This window comes from Prinia subflava, chromosome 4 (assembly GCF_021018805.1).
Source record: "Prinia subflava isolate CZ2003 ecotype Zambia chromosome 4, Cam_Psub_1.2, whole genome shotgun sequence".
In the NCBI taxonomy this organism is placed as follows: Eukaryota; Metazoa; Chordata; class Aves; order Passeriformes; family Cisticolidae; genus Prinia; species Prinia subflava.
Window position 1 is genome coordinate 4390313 of NC_086250.1, and position 27637 is coordinate 4417949.

The following is a 27637-nucleotide window of genomic DNA, read 5'->3' on the forward strand; positions in this document are numbered from 1 at the left end:
CTCAATCTGCTAGAGGTAATATTAAAAAAAAAAAAATTAAAATAGACTAATGCTAGCCTTAAAAACAATGTTGAAGTCATACTTTTTCTTCCTGACACCCCCAGTAACAAGGAAAATATGAATGCAAATGCTGGTCTTTCCTTCCACTAGAGAGCTTTTCATGTCTCTACTGGATTGACTCACAAAGTGTCTTTTATAGCAGGTTATTTTGATTGCATTTTCTGTGTACAAAACCTTCTTCTGTAAAATATGTGTGAATTTGCATTCCTAGTTTATTATACGCCTGTTGCTGTTCCTAGTGGGCCTGTAATGTTTACAGGGTGAAAAGAAGAGGGAACTTGTCTGTAAGTACTATATTTTTGTGTGATTTGACAGAGAATTAGAGCAGGTTAATTTGGGTGTGGAAGTTGTGCATGGCTAGCCTGAGATAACACGCTGTTATTACATCCACAGAGAGGAAGCAGGGAGAAAAATCCTTGGAGCTCTATATAAGCAAAGTCAGGATTTTGGTGGCAGTGTGTGGAAATTCACATTTGCTCTCCACCAGAAATTTCTTTCTCCTATAAGTTTTGGAAAAAAGGCAGGCAGGAAGTAATATTTTTTTCCCATACCAGTGGATCCCAAAACACCTTATAAAAGCATGCATTTGTAGCAAACAAATATGCCTCTGTCTGGGCTGCAGCATAAACCACCTAGATAACCACTGCAGAGCAGACTTGCAGGCACAGGAATGTTTTCCTCTCCCAGACTTTTTTATCCTTGTTAAAACAACCTACATTATCAATGTACCACAGACATAACCAGAATTGTTGAGGTTTGCCAATTAATTTTGTTAGAATAACCCAAGTTAAGGAGGTAACATCAGATTTACCAGTCTGGGTTGTACTCAGGGATGTCTGGAGCAGTTAAAGCAGTGAAATTGAGAAATGAATCGAGCCCTTTTTCAACAGACCTGTTTTTATAGAGACTTTCACTCTTACAAAATTGAATGACGCATCTGTGAATTATGAATTATGGAATTAAGAATTGCAGGTCTATGCAGCTCATACTTTAAGGGCTACCTCTGCTGTTAAGTTAGAAAGAATCTCCTTGAAAAAGCACATTTGAGTCTGGCTAATGTTTCATAGGAAGCAGAGACTGTGCCGTAGAGATTTTTTATGTGGAACAGAACCTATTAGGCACCTCATGATGTGAAGGCAATTCCAATTACGAATAGAATTTTCTAGATGTACTGGCAAAGTTACATTTCAGTGTAAAAAAAAAAAATAAAGTGTGTAAAAACGTAATGTGGCCACCAGCACACTTTCAAGCCAAAACAGAATTTCAAGTAGTCCCACCCTGGTAATTTTCTAGCCTGGTTTTGGATTCAGTTACTCAGAATTCCACATCCAGTAAAAAGGGCAATAACAACTTGCCTGTTCCTTCTTCCTAGTTCAACAGTATTGTCTTTCTGGAAAACGCACTCTCGTAACTCGAAGCTATATTACAGGAAAATGGCCAACACAATCATCTTTTTCATCTGAATCATATCTCCTTTTAAGAATGCACTGAGAACCAGTAAATGCTGGTTCCTTTTGGTCTCCATGACGCACGCAAGGCAGGGCAGAGTTGACCAGCTGCAGTGAACCTACTGCTGAGCTGGGCCAGCAGATTGCTCCATACTCAAAGCAGATGTTTCTCTTTTAGACTCATGGAACTCTTGCAGACCATATCCCTTCCCAAGAGAAAACACCAGCACAGTTGGAAGCTGGAAGGGCTCCTCTCAATAATAGAAGCAAGGTGCCAACAGCATCAGCCACAGTTTATTAATAAAAACCCCATGAACAGAACAGCAATTGCATTTTGGTTTAGCTTGTTTAAAAGAAAACCCACACAAACCAATGTTTTCTTCTCTACGTGGCCCTCTTAGTTGTAGTGTTTCTTTGTACTATAGCAATAGACTTCTGTGTGAGAGAAGAGGAAATTAATCTCTTGCTATTCACTTTACTGCTTCTCTGTCAGTCATAAAATGGGAGAGAAAACTGAATTTGTGTAAATGTTCATTGTCAAAATTCACGTCATCTGTGATAATTGATACTCTGTCTATGTCCCAGGTAAAAAATAAGGAGAACTTCATTATACTTTGAGAGCACAGACTGGGTTTGATTTGGAAGTACTTTTTCTAGTGTCAGTCCATTCATATTTGTGTCACTGTAAGAAGAGAGAAATGCTCATTTCTCCAGAGGAGGAATGACAATGAACAGAGCTAGGCTTCTGAATTAGACTTTGAATAAGAATTGTTTCCAATTCCCTGAAACATTCCCTTTCCCACTGGGACTTGTACATCCGTTTTTGTCTAGTCAATGGTTCTGAGAGCTACTTTTAAAATGGTAATTAATGCTGGGGTTCTATATCTTATGCAAACGTGACCTGAAACCTGGAGAGCCAAATTTCATAGAAAGGACATAAAAGACAGGAAATTGGAGAACAGTTTGTATTGCTTCATTTCTGTTTTTCTTCATTTCTGTTTTCCAGAAGCAGTGGCAAAGAATTGGATCTCTTCTGTTGGAGATAATGTTTTAAATTTCTTCTAGGTGTGGAACAAAACTGTCTCTACCTCTGTCTCTCTGGGTGTGGGTTGGTTTTTTATTTTTTTTACATTATAACATATTTAGGTTCAAACTTTACCTGGCTTCTACAATGCACACATTTCTCCCTGGAGAGACACAATGAGAGGACGTGCTAAGGATTTCAACTATTGGCAAGAAGACAAGAGTGAGGAAGATTAAGGTGTTAGTGTCAGAATAATCCTTTTCAAAGCACTTAGGGAAGGTAGAGCACCTGAAAAAACCTCACCATAAAATGGGAACTGCTGCTGCTTCCAGATTGCTGCTCACTTTTCTTGCCATTCATGTCGAGTTTTGGGACAGGTAACACTTACTAGCACTTTAAAGTTCCACTACACAACGAGCATTACTCTGTGGCCACCAGCACCAGCTGTAAGGTTTTTTTTGCCCTGGTGAAACCTCTGTTCCTGATGTGGAGGGAAAGAGTAGGGAAATCAGCATTTTCCATTACAGTACAATTGAGGGGAATGGCAAACAACACTGTATCTCACATTTCATTGGCTGCATACAAGTGTTGGCTTTTAATAACATCTTCTTAAGATTATTTATACAGTCTATTTGCCATTATCCATATCAGTTCATGCCCTTTGTGTATTTTAGATAACATTGTTGTGTTTCCTTTGACTTAACATTTGGTGTGCTGTGAACTTGCCAATAGTGAGAGCATATTGGGGTTGCCTCTGTCTGATCCCTTCCCTGAGCTGTTTATTAAGGAACAACTCATTATTAAAGATTGTAAATTTAGCTTTTACACTGGAGGTCTCTGTAGCAACACTTGCAGGGGCTCTTTGCCTTTGCTGCTTCTGTTTGAAGTTATATTGGTTGTTTAAATGCTGAGAAATCGTTCTAGAGTGAAATGAAAGAAGTCAGGCAAAGCTCAGCCCCTTTTTGTGACTGATTCTGGGAGACTGCGCAGTGGGCAAACCTGGATTTCCCTAGAAGCTGATCTTGTTCAGTCCTGGGAGTTAGGCTTGGTTTTCTCTAGAAAATTGGCCACTCACACGAGCTTTAATCAGATCCAAACTTCTTCTGCCAGCTGTGTGGTTCTCCTGACAATTTCTGAGCAGGATCCATGAAGATCCATTTAATACACTAACCAGAGCAGTCTCCTGTGTATCTGCACTAGGGAAGAGCTGGGATAAGGCATTAGACAAAGCCATCTGAACCAAAAAAATGTGTATAGAAAAAATCCTGAAGATATCATCTGATTGCAGCTAAACACTTGGCAAAAACCAGGAATGAATATTGGCTGGATTGCTAATGACCTGCTGATGGTGATTGTTAATGATGTAAAATGTAAGCATTTTTAATAAAGAAAGATTTTTTTTTTAATGTACTAAAGGAAAGATGCCCTCAGACCCTACAAATTCTAAGTAATACCTGTATTTGCAGAAAGAGGCTCTTGAGTAGATAGGATGTAAACTGTTACAGTTCTCCCTGCCTGCCTAAAAGCAAATACAAAATAAAGGACACCAAGGACAGAAAACAGCTCTTCCCAGAGTATCTATGAACCCTCATATCAGCCTCTAAACTCATCTGACTCTCCAGTCATTTGGGAGTCAAGCCCCTGTAAAGGATTCGTACAGCCTCCTACAATTTGTGAGGATTAAGAAAAGTATTGTGGTTTAGTTTTTTGGATTTTTTTTCTCCTTCTGGATCTTAGACTACACATTAATACAATGGCCAAATCATAACTGTGAGTCTGTGGAACTTGTGCTGACAGCAAGGCACATGGCATTTTAATTTTTTGTTTTCAGTGTCTAATGTTAAAAAATATTCTGCATTGTAGACTTTAATTTGTATTACAAGACAGCCTGCCTCTCCAAAAGAAAAACAATATTTGATGCAAAAATTCCTCCTCAGAAAGGCTTCCAAAAATGAAACAAAGGAGGAACAGATTATTCTTTCCAGAATCTGTGTTAAGAAAGGCTCTGAGCAAGTAGGGAGTACCCAAGAAGTAATTCTCCCTTTTTAGGACCACAGAAGCCAGCTAGAGTTCTCCTGTGTAATAAAAACCAAGAACACCTTGTCACCTGCCCCAGAGAGCAGCCACTGCCAGCACCATGGGCTGGGTATGTCTTGCTCTGGATGTACAAACCACCAAGAGGTTTGTACAGTCAAGGAAGGGTTTGGTGTTTCCTGGAGGCTGGGGAGGATTGTGAACCAGCAGTGCTGGTAATTCAAAAAGGAAACATAGACATGTAATTCTGACTTTTTTTTTCTGACTCTTTTTCCTGCCACGTACCCTTGGGACAAGGGTTTCATTTCACCAGCCTGTTCCCCTTGATACATTTCCAGAACTTGCTTGCAGCCCTTTGCTGGTTGCATCTATGTTTTTGCACTAAATCTTGTCCCCACCCTGAAGCTCATCCCAGTTCATCCCCTGTCTCTGCTGTCCCCCCTCTCCTTCCTCTTCCTCCATTCCTCTTCTTTTCCTTCAGCTCATCCCTCACCACCTGCTTTTCCCACACCATTTTGCAGTTTCATTTTTATTTCCACTGCCTGCTCAACACCCGGCTCCCTTTCCAAAGCTTGTATCAGGAGTTTGTCCTGTTCTTCTGATATATTGGTTGCTGAGGTCTTTCTGTAAGGGAAATAACAACCCTGCTTGCCCCAAATAGAATTCAAGTGCTTCGTAGTGGAGAAAACTCAGTGCTTTTTTTTGTATTGCAAACTACCAACTGCTTATTCAGGTCTTTGATTTTAATAAAGGACACAGAGCACTCGAGACTGGAGTAAAAATGTTGTGGAGTTGCATGTTCCTGATTTCCTTTAAGTATTCTGAATGTGAATACTCTGAAAGGCAAAAAGAGTTATGCTGAAGTATGCTCTAGGCTTTTGTAATAGTAGAAAGCTGGAAGGGAATTAAACACAGTTCACATTTATTCCCTTCTTAACCACTCCCATTTCCTTCATCCATTCAGCAGATAAAGCTGCTATCTAAATCAATACCTGTTAGGCTTGAGATATTTCCTATCATAGTTCTGGAACAAAAACATTTTCATTTGTTTCCAACTGGAGTCATTTCCACTTCTTAGGGGTAAAATGAGTAAATGAATAAAATGAATACATGCATATATATACATATACATATATGAACATGTACACAAAGATACAAAATGGATTAAGACTAGGTGTATAATGTGAAAAATGGAACTGGAATAATTAAGCTATATTAATGAATTTTACACATAAACAAAAAGCACTAAGCTCTCTAGAGAATGTTATTTGTTCACTGAACAACTGGAAAAATGAATCTTTTATGAGCTTGGCAAAGGGATGTTTGATTTCTGAGACACTTGGAAGGTTTATACTTTAATGTATACTTAGAAAAAATTACATTTTTGTTGTCACAGTACTTTAATTCAGTGCTCAGCTTTCTATTTTGAGTGTATCAGTCAGATCTGGTTTCATTTTAGGTTTCAGCAACTACTGTTGCTGTTCTGTTCTATGGCAGAATTGTCCTGTGTCTGTGTTAGATTTCACTTCCTTGCCTTTTCCCTAGAAATTCCCCAGGAAGATTATGGAGGTGCTTAATTTTTTTTTTTTTTTTTCTAATTTTTCTTTCTACCTTATCTTCATGTCTTAATTCTGGACGAGCTCTCCAGCCAGGGTAATCCAGCCCAGTCACACAAAGTTTCTCTTGCCAAAGAACCTTCTCTGAAAGTCACAGTCCTTTCTCCAGAGGTGATGAGCACTCACCTGGCTCTTCACTGACTCCTATCATCCTTCTGCAGCCTCATAGAGCAAATTTCAAACTTTCAAACTTTTTCAAACTGCAGTTGGTAGCATATAATTGATTCTCTGCATGCCAGGCAAAGTCACTGACCCTTCCACCTGTCCCCTCTTCTGCTGCTTTCCTGTGCATTCTAAATGCCTGGTTTATTTATCTACTAAATTCCAAATTCCCTTCGTTCATCATGAACTCATTTGATTTTCTCCAAATACTATTCCCAGTCTTCTCTGTCCTAATCAGAGACTCTGAACTGAACCATTCCTTCCCTGATTAATTTCTTTATTTGCATTCTAATATCCAAGTGTTGTTTTCCTCTTTTGTCTCCATTCCTTTGTCTCACTTTTCATTCCTCTCTGGTTACACCAGGTTTTACTCAGCAATTAAATCAGGCTCTGAGGTGCAACAAGGTGTTTGCCAAAGATCCAGAGCTTTCAGGTGAAGTGATCAAAATTAATCCCTCAGCAGCAGTGCACTCGTGTGCTCTCACCTGGAAAATATCTAACAGAGAATGAGTCTCTAAGAATCTGATTGGTAAAATGAAAGAAATCTCCTCTGAGCTCCTGTTACCTGTGACTTTTCAAATGGCTATAACCTGGCCAAATTTGGTGACTTTTCAGAGCATGAATAAAAAGCCAATGTAAAGAGCTGCTCTTCTTTTGTGTCAGGACCACTGCTCCCATAAGAATGTTCTCTCTTCATGGGGAAGAAGGTAAGTAAACTGTTCTTAAAAGTAATAATAAATCTCTTTTTCTTCTGCTCTAGCTTTTAGGAATGATTGGGCAGTTTTGGCTGGAATCTTACATCTTCCCTCCCATTTAACTAAAACAAAAAGTCAATCTGGAGCAGAAAATGAGCCTGGAAACTTTCAACCAGAACAGTTGGTTCAGTCATGTTTTAAGTAATGGGAAACAGTGTTCAGTGAACTTTTAATATAGGTAGTTCCTATTTTACTTATAACAGGAATTTTAGTGTGGACTATGTGTGTGTGTTTCATTAAATATGCTAAGTTGAAGTCCTTGTTCTTTTTACTATGTAATGAGCATTGTATATTTAAATGTAAGAAATGTACTGAAGTTGACTGGAAATCAGGAGAATTTGTGAGCTCTCAAGGTGTTTCAGCTTAATAAACCAGTTCTGTAGGATGTACTGGAGAATAAAATTTGATGCACTTCATAAAATGATGTATATTTTAACAATATATATCATAGTTGAAGTCTGGTGGAAAAAAAAGAATTTTTGCTTGCTTTCTTGGGTCTGCCATGGATTTCATGAGAATTAGCACAATAATTTAGCTTTCTGTTTCCATTTGCCTTATCTTTAAACATTTGTCTATACATAATCCTTTTTCCTCCTCTGTTTCTTATAAATGCTTCTAAAGCCAGGAGTGTTTTTTAAGGGGGCCTGTAGTAACTTGCATGTTCGAAGGTGTTACTTTTTTCTCTTGATTACTGGCAGAATTTAAAATACTGCTGCCAGCTTGTTTTATCTAAACCTATCCCAATTCCATGTGATGACACGCCTGGCTTGAATTGTGGTTTAAAACTATCCAAAATCAACAAAATCCCTTGTATGGGAATCCCAGAGGTGACACTACACTGATCCTGGGCTCCTTCACCAGCCTGACTGGGGCAGTGTGAATTTTGTACTTGCAGAGTAAGTCACTGCTGTTGGCTTGTTGCAGACAGCAGATATTTTGTCAATGCCCTGCAGCTTGCCTGGAGCTGACTTAGCAATGTTTGTTAGCACGTTCCTGTAATGCTGAACCCAAAAATACAGGTGTGTCACTCACCATGAGGTGCAGGCTCCTGCTCACAGAATTCAGAGTGACTTGGTTGGAAAAGACTTCCAAGGTCGTTGAGTCCAACCCAGCCCAAACACCTCAACTAAACCATGGCACTGAGTGCCACATCCAGTCCTTCTTTAAACACATCCAGAGATGGTGAATCCACCACCTCCCTGGGCAGAAAATTCCAGTACTTTATCACCCTTTCTGTAAAAAACTTCTTCCTAATATCCAGCCTATATTCACCTCTGAGTCTCCTTCTTTCCAGGATAAACAACCCCAGTTCAGTGTGTGCTAGGATGAAATGAAGTGGGCTGGGTGAAGGGGCTTTGTCCAGGCTTTAACACACAAAGTGTTGTTAGAACACTCGGATACAAATCATTCAGCCCAGTAGGTTCAAACAGACACCACAAGGATCTGAGATCACAGGGAGTTTCCTTCTGTGCTCCTTTTGTGAGGATATGCAGGTTGATTTAACTCAAACAGAAAGTCACTAGTCCATGTGTATGTAATTAAATGTCTTTGATAACCTTTAGTAGCAAATTACCTCGAGTAGTCTGGAATAGATTTAGAATGCAGCAATACTAGGCAGAACAGTATGTGACATTTTGTTTTCTGTTTTGACTTCTGTTAAATCTGACTACTTGGACCCTTTTTGTCTGTGTGTGCACTTTCCTTATCGATGAAACTTCCTCTGAGCATCAAAGACTCCCTTTAGGAAATCAAAATTCCTGGATAATTGAAACAGAGCCTTGTTGACTGAGGTTCTTTTATTGGACAGGTGAATTTCTCATGGGCTTAGAGTCCTGTGTAAAAAAAACCCACCTTGCTTCCAAACCTCGTGCTTCAGAAAAAACAAAGAAGCATCATGTTTATCTGAATGTTTCATCTGGGACAAAACAGGCATTAGAAGGGGCTTTGTGTGCTAAATGTTGGATATAACATAACATTTTCAGTATTACCTCACCGACCCAAGTGTTTGGAAGGAAAAATTAATTCTCTAAGTCCAGGTTTGGAAGTTCACTTGGCCGGGGGGGATGTGGGATCAAAATGTCCTGTCTGGATGTAACCTGGAGATACAGAAAAGTCTCAGAGGTTTTACAGATCGACAGCTGATACTGTAACTAGATAATTGGTCAGGAGGTGTTCCAAGCCACATAAAAAGGAAAGCTTGAGAAAACAGCCGCAGGGGAACTCCTACAGACTTTGATTTGGCATTGAGAGCTTTTGGCTTTGTGAGGGTAATCTTGGCACTGTCGTGTAAAAACTCTGGACTCAGGTTGAGCTGTCCTGAGGGGTTTGGCTTCTGCAGCTCCAGGAGCTGCTGGAAGATGTTCACAATCATGATGGGGTACTCTTAACTTGGACCCGGTGGGTGAGGGAAGCAGGAGATGGTAATTCTCAAGCAGGTGAACAAACTGAGAATTATTGAACTATTTGCAGCTGAGTCTCATGTCCTTAACTAAATCTAGCCACTGAGAATTTTTTCCTTTGGAGACACCTGAGTTGGTATCAGAGTGGATTGGTTGTGCCAAGCTAACAAAGGTGTTTCCCATTCAGGGTGATTTCAAGAAAGCAATGTCACATGGAGATCTCTGGTCATGCCTCAGTCACACTGTTTCATCAGAAGGAAGAAGAAAAAGTTATTTTGTAGCCAGACATCTTCTGTGGTCTTTTGTTCTCTTTTCCTTTCTGTATTTTCTTTAGGTATTTCCTCAGGGAAGCCATAAGGCTGTGTCTTTATCTATGTTGGTTTAATATATAGGTGGAAGTTTCCATATATTTTCCCCCCAGTTACCAGTAGAAACACCTCTTTATTTTGAGGCAGATAAGCAGGAGACAAAGTGGTCCCCAGCCAAGTTGTTTCCCTGATGTGTTTTCTTGGGATCTGTTCCGTGTTCTGAGGTGAGCTAGCTTTGGGTTTGGTGCAGTTGTATTAGTTTTATATAAATTTGTTTAGAATATGTGATAGGAAACAAAGAAAAATCAAGCTGAAGCCACTTAGGTGAGTTCTCATGCAAGCAAAAAAAAAAATGGTGCCAGTCTAGAAAACCTTACAAGCTTAAGTTCAGGACTAAAGCTAGAAGAATATGACAAGGATATGGCAAAATGAGAATACTTTGTAGCATGACACCTGCTTCAGTTTATCTCCAGCGCCAGCCTCGATATCTCAGAAACAGGAGCTACAACTTTACTTTGTGTTATTTTATGCAATTTTACCTCCTCAAAATCACTTGGAAAATAAAATATTGCTCTATTTTTTTTTTTTTTTTGCTGAAGTTTGAAATCAAAATCATCCATAGCTAGTGTGAATGTTCTAAAGGATCTAAAGATATAAATAACAGTTATATGTTACACGTAGGTATTTCAGCAGAAATCTCTTTCAGGTGCCACAGATTCAATCTGTATCAGCAGGAAAAGGGACCATAGAGAGCTATTATCTTACAGTCCTGTTCTATAAAGTGATTTCTATCAAGTTTTTTCTTCTTTCCCCAAAATATTGAGATTTAATTCCACCCCTGCCCACATCAGCCAAGTGAGACTACAAGATTGGGTAAACATTTAATAAAAAACCCCCTTGTTTTTACCTAGATAAACTTTTTGTATGCTATATCTCTAAGAAATTTTCCTTCTGAGTGAGGGAATTTGGTTTTAGCTAAACTGGCTAAGGGCTTTGGTTTTTTTCCTGAAAAAGGATTTGTGTGTTTTTTGTGGTTTTTTCATTTGTTTGTTTCCTGATTCTAAGGCAACGCTTGCACCCATATTGATCTTGGCCTTAGAACACTTGAATTTAGGGAGTCTACAAGACCCTTTATGGATCCAAACTTTTAATCCATCCCTCATTTAACCAGAACTCCTGGATGGACCAGAGCTTAGCACAGCAAAACACAAGAGAATTTAAGAAATCAGAAGAGTGCTCCTGGATGAAGGGAAAATCAAACTAATGGTGAGCAAGCAACAAGCAATTTCCTGGTATGTTGCTTAAAAACGGACATGATTTTATTTCCTTTCTGAATATCAGGATAATTGCACATTTCTGGAAGGTCTGATCCTAATAATGGAGAGTTAAATATGAGTTCAGATCAGAATTTAAAAGAAACCATAGTTCAGTGCAAGAGGCTGCAAGCTTTAATTTGGCATCTTATAGAAAAAATGTGGCGACACCACTCCAGTTATTCCTAAAATTCAATATTGTGTCCTTCAGGATTAGTATGAGATCAAGGGGCTCTGTCTGAGCTTGGTTTTATTATGCCATCTATTAATTCTGTTAGGAGTTACCAAAAAAGTATATTATTTCTTCTTTCAGAATGATATGCTGTTTAAAATATCAAATACATAAACATTATCACAAAATCATTTCAATACAGGCAAATATCATTTTAAACTCTTGATTTACAAATGCTTTTCCACTAAGAAATGGCAACCACAATAACAGAATCTGACTCTCCAGAACCTACAGAACACACAGAAGAGAATTCATTTTCACTTGGATAATTATTTTAAAAGAAAAATGGCGTGACAGAGAAATTTGATAAACTTGAACTTCCCAATTGTCCCAAACAGTGAAATTGAGCCTCATAGCTCTCATCTCCAGTTAATCAATCTCTTCCTTAAAATGTGAGGCCAGGCATTGAATCCAGCTTCACTGTGGCAGAAATGAGGCAGAGCTGTGGGGTGCCTGAAGTCTCAAGGAGAAATGTCCTCACTGCAAGGGGCTGACTGTGCTCTGTGTCAGGATATTGGCTGCACTGTGGTGCTGCCTGTGCTTCAGCTTTAAAGATAGTTATTTTTAATATATTGATGGCTCTCTCAGAATCCTAGAAATCACCCCCCTTGCTTTTCCATCCAGCTAGTCTAAATCACCCCTGACAGAGTTGTCTCTTCTGCTCTTGAGGAGGAGCTCTCTTTTAGCAAACTGGTCCCACGCTTCACTCTCTGTGCTGTTAGAAAGTTTTAATCTTGTGTCATCACTTAACTGTCCTTCCTGGCAATTTAAGCTCATTATTTCTTGCCCTGTTACAAAAGAAAAAAAGAAAAAAAAATCTACTTTTTTTGTTGTTGTTTTCTAGATACTTTTTATATTTTTGGAGGCTGCATTTCAGCTCAGAAATCTCTCATATTCGAGTACTTTGGTCACTTAACCTTTCCCTGGGGGCCAGGCTTGCATCTGCCGTGGTGGTGGCAATGAAAGCCTCTCTCCCCATTGTTGCTGAGTGCCTGTACGTGCTGCTGGCTCGCAGGTGCATGAAAACACTGTCAGGAAAGATTCAAGGCTGAATGGATGTGACGTGCTGACGTCAATGACCCAGGCTTCAAAACAACTTTATAACCTGGAGAAAACAGAACAAGTCTATAAAAGCTGTGGGAGTAAGATCTGCTGGATTCTCAGCGCTGCATAATCCTTCCTCAAACACAGGCAGCCCCCAGCAGCCCCACACAGCCTCTGGCTACTCATTACACGTTCAGGCTTGACTCTTCCCTCGAGGAAGCAGACAAAATAACTGTGCTCAGAGCACTCTGATTTCCTTGCTGGAAGCCTTTTTGGATGTGTTTTCTTGCACTCCCTCAAGGCGGTGACAGGCTCGTTCTCTCTGGTGTCAGACAGATGGGCACACAGTCCAGTTGCTGCCTTCTCTTGGATGTCCTCTGGTGTCTTTATGTCCACCCCAGTCTGGTGTGACTGAGAATTTGTGACCATCTTGCACAAGGCACATAGCTGAGACATAGAAAACAAAAGCTGTTGAGGAGGGGTTTTCCAGACCACCTAATTCTTACCAGCCACCTTTGTTTTTCCTTGGAGTGCTCTATTTTACATTCATTTTAAACCTGCATCCCTGGGGCCTGGCAATAAAAGGTGTGGGCTTCTCCTACCCCTAACCACAAATCCCTCTTTGTGTTGACTATATCATCTGTGTGATGAGCAAGATCATTGGACTGATCCAGCTGAAAATGTATCCAGCAACAAAGCTAACAAAGAATTATCTGTGCAGCCTCTGCTTTGCAGTGGGATGGCACCAGCACCACTGGAGGAATAAAGAATAAATTGGAGCAAGCATGCAGAACAGCAGCCTAGGCTTAACTGAGGTTAAACCTGACCTTTTCTTACCTCAGACAGACCATTAAATCTCAGCCTTGCCCCCTCTCAGCAGAGCTGTTCAGTGGTTTAGGCTTCTCCCTCCACCAGTGTGTGTGACCTGTGCTCTCAGTGCCACCATGCTCTCCTGTTTTTGGGCAGGATGTCACTTTGTGCTGCCTGTCCCAGCACACTGCATCCCTGGTGGTGCTGTTTCAAATGTGCTTCTCCTCACAGCCCTGTATCCTTAAAATTTGGTTTTCTGGGTTGTTTCCTCCTAGCTTGTCCATATCTTTGGAGCTCATAATAGAGGCAGGTCTTTAAAGTGAGGTGTGTAGGCTCAGGAACAACAAAAACAGCAGCTCGAAAACGGGGAAATTCCACATTTTTAACCATTTTTTGGACATCAGCAGATGCACCAAACCAGTTCTGCTGAAGTGCCACATATCAGCACGAGCACAGGAAACACTGCACCCCTCCAGCAGCCTGGGTGCCTTGCACAGGGCTGAGGTTTGGGAACAGAAGTTTGTGCTTTGTTGAGGTTGGGTTTAACCGAGTGGCCCTTCACAGGAGATGTGGCCAAGCAAGCAGCTGAGGTCACGCTGGACTTTCCAGCACAGCAGCCTGGTCACGGGATGCTGGGTCCTTTTTGCATCTTTCTCTCTGCAGCTCTGTGTTCTGGATGCTGTGGGGCCAGCTTCCCAGGGCCAGGAAATTCCCTTAATGTTCCTGTGCTCCCTGCCTAACACAATATACTGTACAATAACACGTGATCTTTTTCATCCCTGCTTTCCAAATTGTTACATTTCACTAACCTCCTTCTGCTTGTACTGGTAACAAAACAAAGCCACTCTCAAGTCTGTTGCTGCATGATTTTTCTTATCAAAGTACTTTTCCCATAAAACCTTATGTTGAAATATTCAACAACCTTAGGATAACATGCGACTTCCCCTCCTCAGTGAGTGCCTGCCAGAAGTTGGCTTCTGTGTTCAAAATGAGACCTTTAGACCATTTGGGGTTTATCTACAATAAGCCCACGGATGAGGTTCCTCCTTGACCCTACAGCTGATTGTGAAACTGCCACAAGGGGAGAGTTATGCACTTGGAGAAGGCATAAATCACAGAGTTAATCATCACCAAACTGCGGAAGTCACACAGGAATCAGGGGCACAAAACCAATCCAGCAGCCATTGCAGCTGCCCCTTTTGCAAATCCATCATCTGGAAAAAGATAAGCATCCAAGGAAAAACAAATGCCTCTTGCTTGAGTGAACACAATTTCCAATGCAGAGGTGGTCGCCTTGAAATCCCAGCTCTGATTTAATTTGTTTTATTCAAAACATTAATTAGACGTGAGGCTGGAGGTGGGAAGTGGTTGTTTTGAGTTTTGGGGAGGGTTCTGTTGGGCTTTTCTGCTAGTCTTTAGTTTGGACTTTCTTTAGGCATACTTTGAAGTATTTTGATCTTTTTGTTTGTTTGTTTGGGTTTTGTTTTGTGTTTTTTTAATCATGCTTATAAAGTTCTCTGTCCTGTCTGAACCAACAGAGATTACCACAAGTGAAGGTTTTCCAGCCTTCTAAAAATCAATTTGATCTTGGACTGAGTGAGCACAGAACTGGGCTCAGAGGCGATGTGCAGAATTTAAACCTGAGTTATCAGTTGTCAGCTGAAAGTCTAAATGTAAAACCCTCTTGACTCAGATTATTGGGTCTCTTTATAGGAATGTCTGTCAGAAGGTTTACTGTAGTTGTTACTTGAGAACAAGTGTACTTTTGCTCCAGACAAACAAAACTACAGGAAACAGGTCTTGGCACAAAAATTATTTGCTGTTTGACTGGAAGCAGCTAAAGGGGTGGGAATCTTAGTTTCACAGTGAAATAATAATAAAATAAAAAAACAAAAACAAAACAAAAAACCAACAAAAAGCCAAAAAAAACCCCCAAAAAACCCCCACAAAACAAAACAAACAAACAAACAAACAAAAACCCCAAACAAAAACAAACAAACAAACAAAACCCCACCACAACATTACCTTTATGTATTTATGTTAGGGTTTGGTGGGTTTTAGTTGGTTAATTGGGATGGAGAGTTGTTTTGGCTTTTGGGGTTTTTTTTCCTGGTGGGTTTTTTTTGTTTTGTTTTTTTTAAGTGTAGAGGGACAAAAGGAGGCTGGAAGAACAAGAGATCAAGAATAAAGACTGCAATATGTCTGCCTTATCCAGGGTGAACGCCAGGATCAGTGGTACTATTGTCTTCTCTGGCATATTTTTAAACTATCTTTAAAACAGATCAATGTAGCCTGGAGAGGAGGGTTGGAATCCAGTGTCCAAGGTGAGTTTTCCATGGAAATGTGAGTGTGGGAGCATTTCCCAGCGAGGCCCAGGGTGTGTTAGCTGTTTACAGGATAGCAGGTCTGCAGTAGGAGATGGAGAGCAGCCCCTCAGTAAGATTGATAATCCCCTCAGCCTCATGGTACACGAGGAATTTCTGTGCATTTCAAAGCAGTTGTTGTGGATACATTGACTTTTGTCCTGGCAAAAGGGAAACTAAAATTTGCTTGTGTTAGAGAAATGCCTTATGCACTGAATTCTCTGCTATTATTTTTCTTCCCTGTGCCTCTCATCCTGTCTCTGTGTTTTATTCAATTTGCCTTCTTGACTGGAAATTCCACTTTTTCTTGATGCAGCTTGCTTTTTGCCTGGTACTGTTCCACAAAAATTTTTGCTGTTCATACATCAAGAGTTTGTGACAAAAGAAATAATTTCATTAGAACCCCCCTGACCAAGCTGTAATTGGCACACTGCACCCCAGAGCTCTTCTGTACAAGAAGAGACAATGCCTATTGCTGTGCTCTGCTCCTGATGGTCCTCAACTCTAATTAAAGATGCTTTGCCATCTGTGAAACTGCTCCAGCAAGAAATGTGAAAGCAACTCCAATTGTATTATAATCACTTCTAGCCTAAATGTTTCTTTAATGCTGGTTCTTTTATTTCTAATTTGGGAATAAAATCCTCTGTGCAAAGAGTTTTGAGGTATGGCCCTTTCTGAAATGTCTGGATTAGTGTTCTGTGTTGTTCAGGAAGTCAGATTAGATGGCCACAGTGCTGCCTTCTGGTCACAGGTCCAGGTAAAGGTTTATAATTTACCCTTTTCACTTTCAAAGTGTGAAATCCAGGTATGACACTGTGCAGGGGCTCTGTTTGGAACATCTTTGTCATCCCCTTTTGTTTTATATGTTTTTCAGCTCCCATTTCCCAGAAACTCTCTGGGATAACAAGATGTGTAGTGGAGGTTTACTCTCCAGGAGAGTATGCTCACTAAGGTGCTACAGTGGTATTGTATTTTGGTTTGGGGTATTTTTTATCTTAAAACCCCAAAACCCAACAAAACAAACAAAAAATCACAGAACAGCTATATCCCCCAAACTCTGATTTTTGCCCTGCACAGGTTTGCCAGAAAGGTTTCTACCTTTGGCTTGCACTGACAGTGATCTTATTTTCTGGCTGTACAATACATTGCAGGCAGAACTGAACAAGTAGATTAAAAAATTTGAAAGCACTTGTGACATCAAGGGATAGATTAAATCACCAAGACAATTGAATCATATTTTCAGTAGAAGATAACATTGCAAAATGATTAAATCCATAGGCCATTTTAACTGCCTTATGTCCTCTGCTTCAGAATATTGAGGTCAAAGTACCCGAGGCCTCTGCTGCTCAGAATTTCACTTTGAATTAGCTGTCTGGGGCTATCAGGTCTCCCCTGGAAGCAGAACATAAAAAACCTTCAGTGTGAATCAAAGTTAAACATGGAGTGCTTTCAGACTTTTTCAGTAGAAGCTGATGCAAAGCCCTTGGTGGAGAGGGGATGGGTGATAACCCCATGGTTATTTATAAGAGCTGCTATTTTGTTTTAGCTCAGATGTTTTCAGAACTAATGGTTATTTAACTTGCTGGATTACCTGAGATTTCTGAGTACCTCTAATCCACTAATTCCTTCTTGTACATGAGAAAGAACAATCCAACACACATCAGAACTGGAGCTACAGGGGAAAGATCAGAGCTAAGGGGCTTCCATAGAACCCCCAGGGAGACAGTGGGGAAGGCAAAAGGAGGCAGCAGGATCAACCCACTTGGAGATATTTCAGCAGGGCTTGTGCCCCTGCTCTTTACTTGGCTGGAAAAAAATAAAAATCTGATCTCCCAGAGTCACACCTAAAGTTATTGTGCTCATTTGAACACTTGTAAATCTCTCTTCATTTCCTTGCTTCATGCAAATTCTTCCTGTGCCATCCACCTTCCCTGTTTGTCACTTCCCTGTCTATGTATGGAGATAAAAGCTTCCCCATTATCTCAGCATGGACTTAAATTAAAGAGTGGGAGGTTCTGTTCTAGGATTTTTTTCCCCGAGTTTTTCTGCTGACATGATAGATACCAGATACTCCTGGAGAGGGAGAAAAAGATTGTCTTTTAGAAAGTAAATGTAATTAGAAAAGTCTGCAGAGGAAATTATCTGATGGGTTTTTCCTTTCTTTGATTCCTCTCGAGTCTCTGAAAATTATTTCTTTTTGAATCAGTTGTTAACTGGAATAGTATTATTGTCTTACAGATGGCTCACCAGACCTTTTTTTTTTTTTTTTTTTTTTTGCTATGACTCTAGGAGATAACACCACACCTTGTGTTACTTTACTTGGAAAGAGATGCATTAGAGAGTTCCACTCTGTTATTTGCAGAATAAAATTTAGTACCCCTGTCCTCGCTGGAAAATCCAAATCTTTAGCACCACAATGCTGGCTCAGCAAGCTAAAATATCAACACATACTGTGAAACAAAACTCCGGGAGGTGGTTCTGCTTGGTTCCTGTTGGAATAAATCTGTGCATCCAAGAAAACACACTGTAAAGGGGGACAGAGGCCTGAAGTGATCATTGTTTTATCTTTTAAGTATAAAGCATTTATCTTTGCCTCTGTGGTCAGACCTCTCCCGTGAATGCTCTGGTCATCTTTGGGTCCAAGGCTGATGACACACAGGGGGAGTATTTTCTTAGCCATTCAGGTGATTTTTCTAAAAAATACTGAATATTCAGCATGTTTAACCATGTGTACACCCAGGTGCTTGTCTGTGCAATAAAAAAATAGTTTAGTGTTTTGATAAGTGATAGAAGAGCCATCTATGTATTTCAAACCAAAATGACAAAATAACTTGGCATATTTTCTAAGCAGGATCTCATGGTATTAAAAATGTTTTATGGAGGAAAACATTTTAAGCTATAAAATATTCTGTTTGTTTTTTTCTGCCTACTGAGATAACAGCAGAATGTTTTGTCTACATATAACCAGCCTTCATTAGCTGCTGGAGATGTAATATTGATTCAAACTTCTTGGAACTTCAGCACAAAAGAGAGATAATTTATCATGCTTTGGATGGGAAGTTTCCAAGAAAGCAAAGGAGGTTTATTGGTTTTCTTCTTTTCAGTTTTTTAGGGTTGTTTGTGCTTAGAGTAGACTTCAAATTAGTATAGCATACAATAATTAGTGTGTTACTTTTCTTTGGATTTATTTCCATCTATTTATTCCATCTATGCTTAAACTTCTTATTTAAACTGTTGGTACTATTAACCACCAGCAATATAGCCAATTGTCTTTATTATGGTAAGATATCAATGCCATTTATGAATATGATTTTTTTTCACTAGATGCTAAATAAACAGGCTAAGGTAATCCATAGCAGAAGACTTCACAGTTTCAGTACCTCACAGAACAATATATTTTATTAAACAAGCAGATAAACATTACATAGGGACAGCAGATCTTTTTGATTTGGTTCATTTAATTTGATTTAGTTTATTTAATTTGTTTAAATATTAAGTGAGTGGTGCTCAGTAAAAAATGGAAGGAGATTATTTGATTAGGAAAACAAACAACAGGAGAGATGAGAAGGGAAGCACAGGAGTGAATTCAGCAGGCATAAGAGAAAGGGAAATAAGGCAAGCAGGTAATTAAGGGCTAAAGTGGAGTGTCAAAGAGAAAGTTGGGAGGAAATAGATGGAATGGAAACTGTAGTAAAATTCCTGAATAAATCATAACACATGATATTATCAGCAGGTGTTGCACTGGGCAGTCTCCAGATGATTGTGGGGTTAAATGTGAGGGACAAGACCAGCATAAAGCAACCTTGACATGGGGAATCCAAAGGGAACTTCAATTCACTCCTCTTGTCCTCGTGGCCACTGAGGTATGTGCAGTTTTCCCTGGCAAGGGAAGCTGTGCTCCTCTTTAGAGAGCAGATCTGTTCTCTGTCACATCTCACACTCCAGTGGTCGCTTTCTGTGCCTCTTTAATCAGAACACTGGCCAGAGCAACACGAACACTGGATGTGTCCTTTGACACTGAGAGTGGTTCAATTATAGCCAGTCAGGGGCTATATGAATATTTGGAAAGATTGGTTGCTTCCCTATAACTGTTTTAGAGAGGAGATCTCAATCTGGAGTCTGGTGTTTCACATTGTTTTTTAATGAAGTTGAGCCCGTGCCATCTGCCAGTCTTCTGATTACTTGGGGAACTTCCATGTTTCTATTCACAGAAATTGATACATAATTTAGATTTTATGCCAGATACTCACCTTGAGGCATTTCTTCACTGAGTCCAACCAGGACATATCTCTTGCTGTAGTCACTTCAGCATCATTATTCTTTTAGAGGAAAAGCCTGAAGGAAAAACAGTTACACACATTTCCTGTCATAAACCTGAAAGCTGGAGCCAGTACCTTAAAATGCAAGAACAAGCCATTAAAAACTGCCCACAAACATGAAACAACTGTTTTAATTTGTTGCCAAAACCAGTTTATCAGATTAAGATGGCTGACTGGCTTTGCTAATGTTCGTGCTGCAAACTTTTTCTGGTCTGTGATTTGCTGTGTGGGATGTCTTTGTGTCACTGGTTTAAGAGCCTGACCTTTAGTTATGAGAAATAATTTTTTGTTGTCCTTGTGAATAGAGCCCAAGGAAAGTAGAGCTTCATTTTTACTCTGCTTCCTTAAATGAGAAACCTCCAGTAAGGCTGATTCCCACAGCAGAGTTATGTAATCTGCATTAGGAAACTCCAGGTAAGGATGTGGAGGTTTGTCCTGATTCCCAGAGAGAGGACCTGGAAGTGGAAGATGTCCTTGTCCATGGCAGGGGGGTCAGAACGAGATGATCTTTAATGTTCTTTCAAACCCAAACCATTCTGTGATTCTGTGGTTTCTACCCCAGAGATCTGGCATCTTTAGTAATTGTTTAGCTACTCCTACGATGTTGTAAAAATGAGCTTATATTTGCAGAGGGCTCTGAGACAATGAGATTAAAGGTTCTGAATAAGTACAAAGTATAATTATTAGCTAGTGTTTAACAAGGTTTTATTATTATCACACTGCCTTTGTAAACAGTATTTACCTTAGAGTTAGTACAGGGTGAGATCTGGGCATTCCACACTACCTTTTTGCACTTCCATTGAATCTCATCTAGGAACATTTGAGATCTTTGTCTTCAGTTTGTTGCAGCTCAGTCCAAAACTCTCAAATGAGGCTACTCTGTTGATAAAACATTGTTTACTTAAATCTTTGAAACAGTCAGGAAAGAACCACTTGATTTCAACAGCTGCTTTTACAAGGGTCTCTTGGCAAGAAGTAGTCATTTATTTAATCATCAACACAGAATTAACAAGTGAAGGTACTCTTAAAATTTCTTTAGGTTCTCTAAAGAAACACGTATTTAAAGGGAATTCTGTCTGACATACCCATGTACACTGTAATGCACACTAAAATCTATTTCTGGCTCAGTTCAGCAGTTCTATGGTTTCTGAGGAGTTTTGCAGTAGCATTTATTTCCTCCTTGCTGTTGGTATGTGACCACCCCAGGACAGGCTATGGCACACCACTGACAGTGGGCAAGTTACAATTACTTTCCTTGAGGATTTTTTGTTGGTGGTTCTCAGTGCTCCAGTTATCATTGTGGGTGCAATTCATGCACTTCACATTTTAAAGGAGTTATTTAGGGCAATAAAACTCAGCAGGTAACAGAGGTACACTTGCAGTGACATCAATACTGTGATTGCATGTGCACGTTGACCTCTCTATATCCATCTCACACTGTGAGGTGTTGCTCACTGTATTTTATTTAAGATTTTTGAAGTAGTTTTCATGGTAATAGGAACTCAGAATAACTTTCTGCTTCTTGTCAGAATGGTCACAAATTTCTGCTTAAATGTCTGTAAGCTCATTTGAGCTTCTCCTTAAACTACATAAGCTGTTTTTACCTCATTACTTAAGGAGAAAAATAGTTCTGTTTTAACTCCGCTGCACAGGGGTTAGAGAGAAAAAAAAATTGTAAAAAGAAAAATAAAAAGGGTGGTTTAAAAGCTTATAGAGTCAAAGAGAATCTGCTAGCTTTCATTATTTCACAGTACTTACCATGAAGGTCAGCATGTGTCTTCCTCTTTGTTTGAAACCTGTCCAATTTCCATTCAGAGGCAGCTCCTTCAAACGCCTTTTGTTCATATACAGGTTTGAGCAACTCCAGAATATTGTAGAACAGAAGGGGGAGGAGGAGGATGAGAGGAACATCCTGACAAACCTGAAGGCCTTGTCACAGCTTGTCACAAAGCAAAAGGTGCATTCCTGTGAAGGTCATCCCGAGGATGGGCAGAGCTTTTCCATGGGCTGACACTGCCCAGAAGGGCTGCAAATAGAACCTTTCCTCTCCCTGGTGCCAGCTAGATGCTAGATTTGTGATCATGGCATTTACAGCTCTGCTCAAACAGCTCCTGTGCCAAACAGTAGGCAAAAAGAGCAAGAGAGAGAGGAAGCTTCTCCAGATCTCAGCACGGGGGATGGAGGAAATCAGATGATGAATTCATTACAGGCACTGAGTGTTTGTGGCTGAAGTAAATATTTCTCCTGGGTCAGATCCCTTTCTATCTTCTCTGATAAATGAACTGGCATCAATGGATATATTACAAAGGCCTTATGCTTTGGCTTTACTTTATCCAGACGTATGGACAGAGGAAAGATGTGTATTTTTCACTCAACCCAAGACCTATTAATCACAGCTTTGTCTGTGTAAGCTCTGAGGATCCAGATCTAAAACACTAATAATTAAAAAAGAAAAAGGTGTTTTCCCTTTACCACTTTGCCTCAAAATCTGCAATTCAATGCTCTGTCTAAGAAAACTTTAGCAGATAACACCTAGAGCAAAGAATGCATAGCACTGGGCTTAGGCATCTGACTTCCCAGCACATCTCTCTTGTTTTTGCTGGACTGGAGGCACCAAATCAACAGAGTATTAGGGTGAAGGGGGGTATTTTGGGGGTGAGGGTCAGGTTTTTGGGTTTTGGAGATTTGGGGCTTTTTTCCAGGGGTTATTTATTTTGTAAGAAGATTTTTGTCTTTTCTTGATTAGAGGAAAAAAAAAATAAAGGGCAAACCAAAAATACCCCAACTTTTTTTATTCAGGTGTTCATCTGTGCTTATGACTGATTTTTAGTGGCCACTGGGAGTGTTGCATGTGAGATGATGACACTCTTGCAAGCTTCCAGTCCAAAGGAGAGAGAGGGAGCAGCAAGAAACATAACAAATGGAAGGGAAACTCAAAGTTAGGGCAGAGCAAAAGAGTCAATAAACAGCACTTCCAAAGCAGCAAACATCTGTCTGTTACCAAAGCTCTGTTGCAATAGCGTTTTCAGAGGAGAAAGCAAGGAGGCCAATCTAGAGATCTATTGGCTGTGTTTATCCAGCCTTTAAAGCATGAAAACCATTCCATTTCCAAGCTCAAGACAACATTTTTCCCTGGCCTGTGTATCAAGCTGGTCTTGAGCAGTGCTCTGATGTGTGTGGGTTATGATGCCTTGCACTTGCTTTTGGCTTTGCTCTTGGTTCCACCTGTGCTGCTTTATAATTTCTAAATTGGCATCTGGTGATTGCATTTAGCTCTAAAATAAACTCAAAAATAGATCAACAAACGAAAGTAAGCAAAGTTTAGCTTGGTTTCACGAAGTTTTGGCTTTGTAGGAGCAGCAAAAGAGAACATGATATACTCGAAACCATCCACGGGTGATGCAGAGTGTAGGTGACAGATGTGCTAAATAAATTGATGCTGTCTTGTATAAAGCTGAAGTTACCTTCTGCTTGAGATGTAAGTGGCTTGTTAACACCTCAGAGAGAGGCACAGCCTGCATGCCCTGGAAGCAGGAGAGTTGCACTTGTGAACAACCTGTTTTGCCTCCAGGAGTGAAGGTAGGGGGGAAGGAGCTGTAGACAGTTAGACAGTTATATTTTCATTAAGGTTTTTGAGCACGGATCAAAAAGCAATCTGAGTTCTTTGAGGCCAGTAATTTAGAACTTTGAGGGAAATATTCCTGCCTACCTAAATACTAATTTTATATCACAAAACACGAAGTGGCAATCTTGTTTTGCTTCCTAATGAATTTCCAACCCTTTTTGATTCTGTCCAATCCTTTTGGCTTCTGCCTCTTGGCATTGCTGTACCAGTTCCTCTGAGCTGTTGCCCTTTGGGGGAACGGCTATTATATCCTAAAATGTTTGGGGTTGGGAGGGGAGGCAGGGGTGAGAGGGCATAACTATTTTAGATTCTTTCTGTGCAGTGAAACAGGCTCCTGTTTCCCATGGGCTGGAGAGCTGAACGAGGTAGGGAGAGCCTGCTCTCAGGGCAGTGAAGGTGCACTCACAGCCACAGTCCTTTGATGAAAGACAGGAGGTGATAATGGAGTGAGTCACCCAGCCCACAGAGCGTGGAGTCTGGGTACAGCCTGTTCCTGAGGCTCCATAAAAGCCACTAATTCCTGCCCCCAGGGACACCCCAGGGACTGTTCTCAGCCCCTCCTGAGTTTTCCTCATGGTACCTGAGTGTCAGTCCTAGGCCATGTATTGTGTAGAAAGTAGCACTAATCAGGCTTTCCAGTCTTTGGGGGGTTTTGTTTGTTGGCTTTTTTTCCTCAGGGAGTTGTTGTTTTTAAATTTCTCTGCACCTTTGGTGATTTTTAGAGTAGCTGCTTATGCATCTGTTGAGGAGGAGCAGGATAGTCATGAGTGGTCTGTGTTTAAAACTCTGCAGAGTGTTTTAGGAGCTTTAGAGGAAAAGGCAATATTGATTAAGATCATTGAAAGAAGCTTTAACAATAGACATTTAACAAGTTCAGGGCAAATTTGATGCTGCTGCTGTGTGCCTCTAAACTGGCAGGAGGTTTTCTTTAAGCAGGTGATTATTTGGCTTTATTATTTATTGTTTATTTGGAAGGGGGGAATTTTTCTTTGGGTTTTTTGGGGTGCTCTTTGGTAGGGGATGTTGTATGCTTGGGTATTTTGTGTTAGAGGGGACAGTATTTTGTTCCGTTTTTGTTTAGAGGATTGGAAATACAAGCAAGCCAGCAGGCAAAGAGCAGTGCTTGAGTATATCTTTGATTTCCGTGCCCCTCATCCACTTAAGGAACTATTTGTTCTCTTTTTAAGGTCTTTTCCTTGAGCAGTTTGTGGCTGACTCACTACCAGAAGTTGTACTGAGAGGCAGTAAAGGGGGAAATTTATCAACATTTGTGCCCATTTCTCTAAGTCCTTTGTTAGGTGACAGAGATTGCTAGGCTTGACCAAAGAGAAATTTCTCTGCAAATAACTACAGGACCAAGTTCTGTAATAAAATAGGCTGGTGTAAATCTCTGGAAAGGCTGCTGATGTCCAGCAGTGCCAATAAGCCACACTTCATATGACCTTACACACAGTTTATAATAGCAGACACTTTTGGACAAATAGTCTATGCTTCAAGCTTTACACTTGTGTACCTCTCTCATAAATTGTTTGTAAAAGATGCTGGATTAGCTAAGATACCTTATGTAAATTAAACAAAGCATTGCTCTGCAGTTGTGTAGCCCTAACTAGCACAAAAACTACTGAAAAACCAACAAAACTACTAAACTATCATCCAGATTATCAATTTCCCCAAGAGAAGACCATGTCAATAGTGCTGTCCTTAGATTTGTTAATTGCTTTTACATTTTTTACAGGGAAGGCAGATACTTTTAAGCATGTCAAAGAAGTGATTTGTTGAAATAATCATTGTGCACATGCTTATCTGAAGGATATAATGTAATTTGCCTAAGTATGGGTATGTAACAAATAAAATGGGAACATCTATCACTGATGTGCAGTATGCCCAAACTAACTGTGAGAGTCATTGATTTTAATTGTTTGTTCTCTCACCCTTAATTTTTTGCCAGATGGGTTTCCTGTGCTCTTTTAAGATGGGCTTACAGCCAGGGGGACACAGAAAGCCACAATGATTTCTCCTTCATAAATGGGTACCTGCAGACATGATTCAAGCCTATCAATTTTAGAATACTTGGATGCCAGCTCTTATTCCCCAAAGAAAACTTGGCATTGTGTGTGTGAAACCAGTATGGCAGAGTCATAACCATGATTTCCCTCTTGCTGTACTGTGTGGCTAATGGCAGCTCCCAGTCTGAGGCACCACATTCCCTTCTGTCTGGTCTGAGTGCTTTTACTGATGGCAATGGATATGGATAATCTTCATTCATTCATTCCATCTTCATTCACTTTAACCTGGTCTTGGGAACAGGTGGAAAGATGTCAGCAGTAGTGGGGAAAGACAGAGGCACCTGGCCCATCCTGACTGCACAATTCCCTAATTGTGCCCCTTTGAGGGCAGATGTAAAACAAAGCTCTGTGTATGAAGTCACTCCACCAGCAAAGCAGCTGGAGATGCAGCAGATGTGGAGGTTCTAAGGGCATTCCATTAAACTTTTCACCCATTAAGGTGCTCCTCTTCCACAGCAGATGTCAGTGGGGAGAGGATGTGGCCAACAACTTGGTTCTGAAAGAGTGGGCTCGACATGTCTCCCACAAATTTAATGGGATCACAAGGTCCAGCACAGTGCCCGAAGCATCTGTGAGAAGAGGCAAGCGTTGGGTTGGCTGAAATAATTGCTCTGCTTGGCACTGTATATCCGAACTCCCCCAAATCTTGCAGCTCCTCTAGAAAGAGCTGTCTGTCTGATTTTTGTTCCAAAAGCCTCCTGGTATTCCTTTTATCCCACATGCATTTGCACTTCTGTCAGACCCCTTCCCTAAGCTTTTTCGTGTTGGTGCCATCTCTCCAATGCCATCAGTGGCCACTCTGCCCACGCCTTTCTGGTTTTAGCTCTGGCATCCCTCATACATGAGACTGCACAGCCACCAAGTGGTGTTTGGGATTTGAGAAGGGACCAGGGAGCAGCTCTGCATCCTCTTGGAAGAAATTGTCTCGTGGAAGGCTCTGCCTGCCAAGGCTTGAGTTCTGCAGCACGAGCTGCTCCCCGTGCTTGGCCCAGGGCAGACACGACATTCTCCCTGCCACTCTCTGAGCAGCCAAAACCTAAATGCCTCTTTGTAGAGAGTATGTTTACTTTATATGAACATAAGACATTTGAAAAACTTGATTTTAATCAATAAGTTAAAGGTTAGCTAGATATTTTAGGGGATACAACAATGGTTTACTTTATCCTACCTTTAAATGTTAAGGTTAGTTGGTAGAGCAAAGACAGTGCAGAAATTAATGGAGTGTATATATAAAAAGGGAATGGTGTCCCAGCCAATTTTCTTAAGCATTGTGAGTACTGCTGACGTAAAACAAAATAATATTTTTTCATTGTTGTGCTCTTATGAGTGCCTGTGAACTCGATGGAAAGTCAGAGATGAAGTTTAGGGTATTTTTGGAGGGTATGTACAAAGAGTAGGTGCAGATTGTCATTTTCCTGTTTACAAATCACTTCAATATTCTTGACCCAGAGAAGTTTATTGAATCTAGTGTTATCTTTCATGTAAAATAGCATGCCTGTAGTCTACAGCTTTTAAGGATCTATTTTTTTCCTCCACTGTATATTGTAGAATTCTATCCTTTCCTAATATGGTGTTTGAGAGATGTTTTAAAAATAAATCATATTGACATTTGGATTTAATTATAAATTTCAAAGATAGGAACACATAGTTTATACAATATTTCAGCACGATGTTCATCTGAGCAGTACACAATGAAAACTTTTTATTAAATTTACTTTATTCAAGGAGCCCAAACGCTTAGGTTTTTGGGAATTTGTATATTGATGTGGAGAGAGATCAAAACAGTGGTCTGCTGAAATCAACAGCTGACTCTTCTGCACAGAATAAAGCTGTGGGATCACCATAAGTTATTCAAGCCATGGAACAAATGCAAATTAGCTTTTCTTCACCATTTATTGGAAGGTTTTGAGAAAGAAGAACTACAGAGAGTTGTTGTAACACTGCTGGACCTCAAGGCAGCCAAAAGCATGGGGGCTGTGTTAGCAGTATAGCTAATAAACGTGCTTCCCTCCCTTTATCTGGGTGGGATAAGCCAAGTCTGCAGTGCCACGTCCAGTCT

At 40.3% G+C, this 27637-nt stretch overlaps 1 long non-coding RNA gene across 1 annotated transcript in view; it reads left to right on the forward strand.

Moving 5' to 3' along the window:
• The first annotated feature begins 5747 nt into the window (after window positions 1-5747).
• Window positions 5748-27637, forward strand: part of LOC134549558 (uncharacterized) — an 87012-nt gene continuing 65122 nt past the window's right edge. Inside the window, exon 1 of the long non-coding RNA XR_010080135.1 lies at window positions 5748-7051. This is a non-coding gene — a long non-coding RNA (uncharacterized LOC134549558). The remainder of the gene's footprint in view (window positions 7052-27637) is intronic.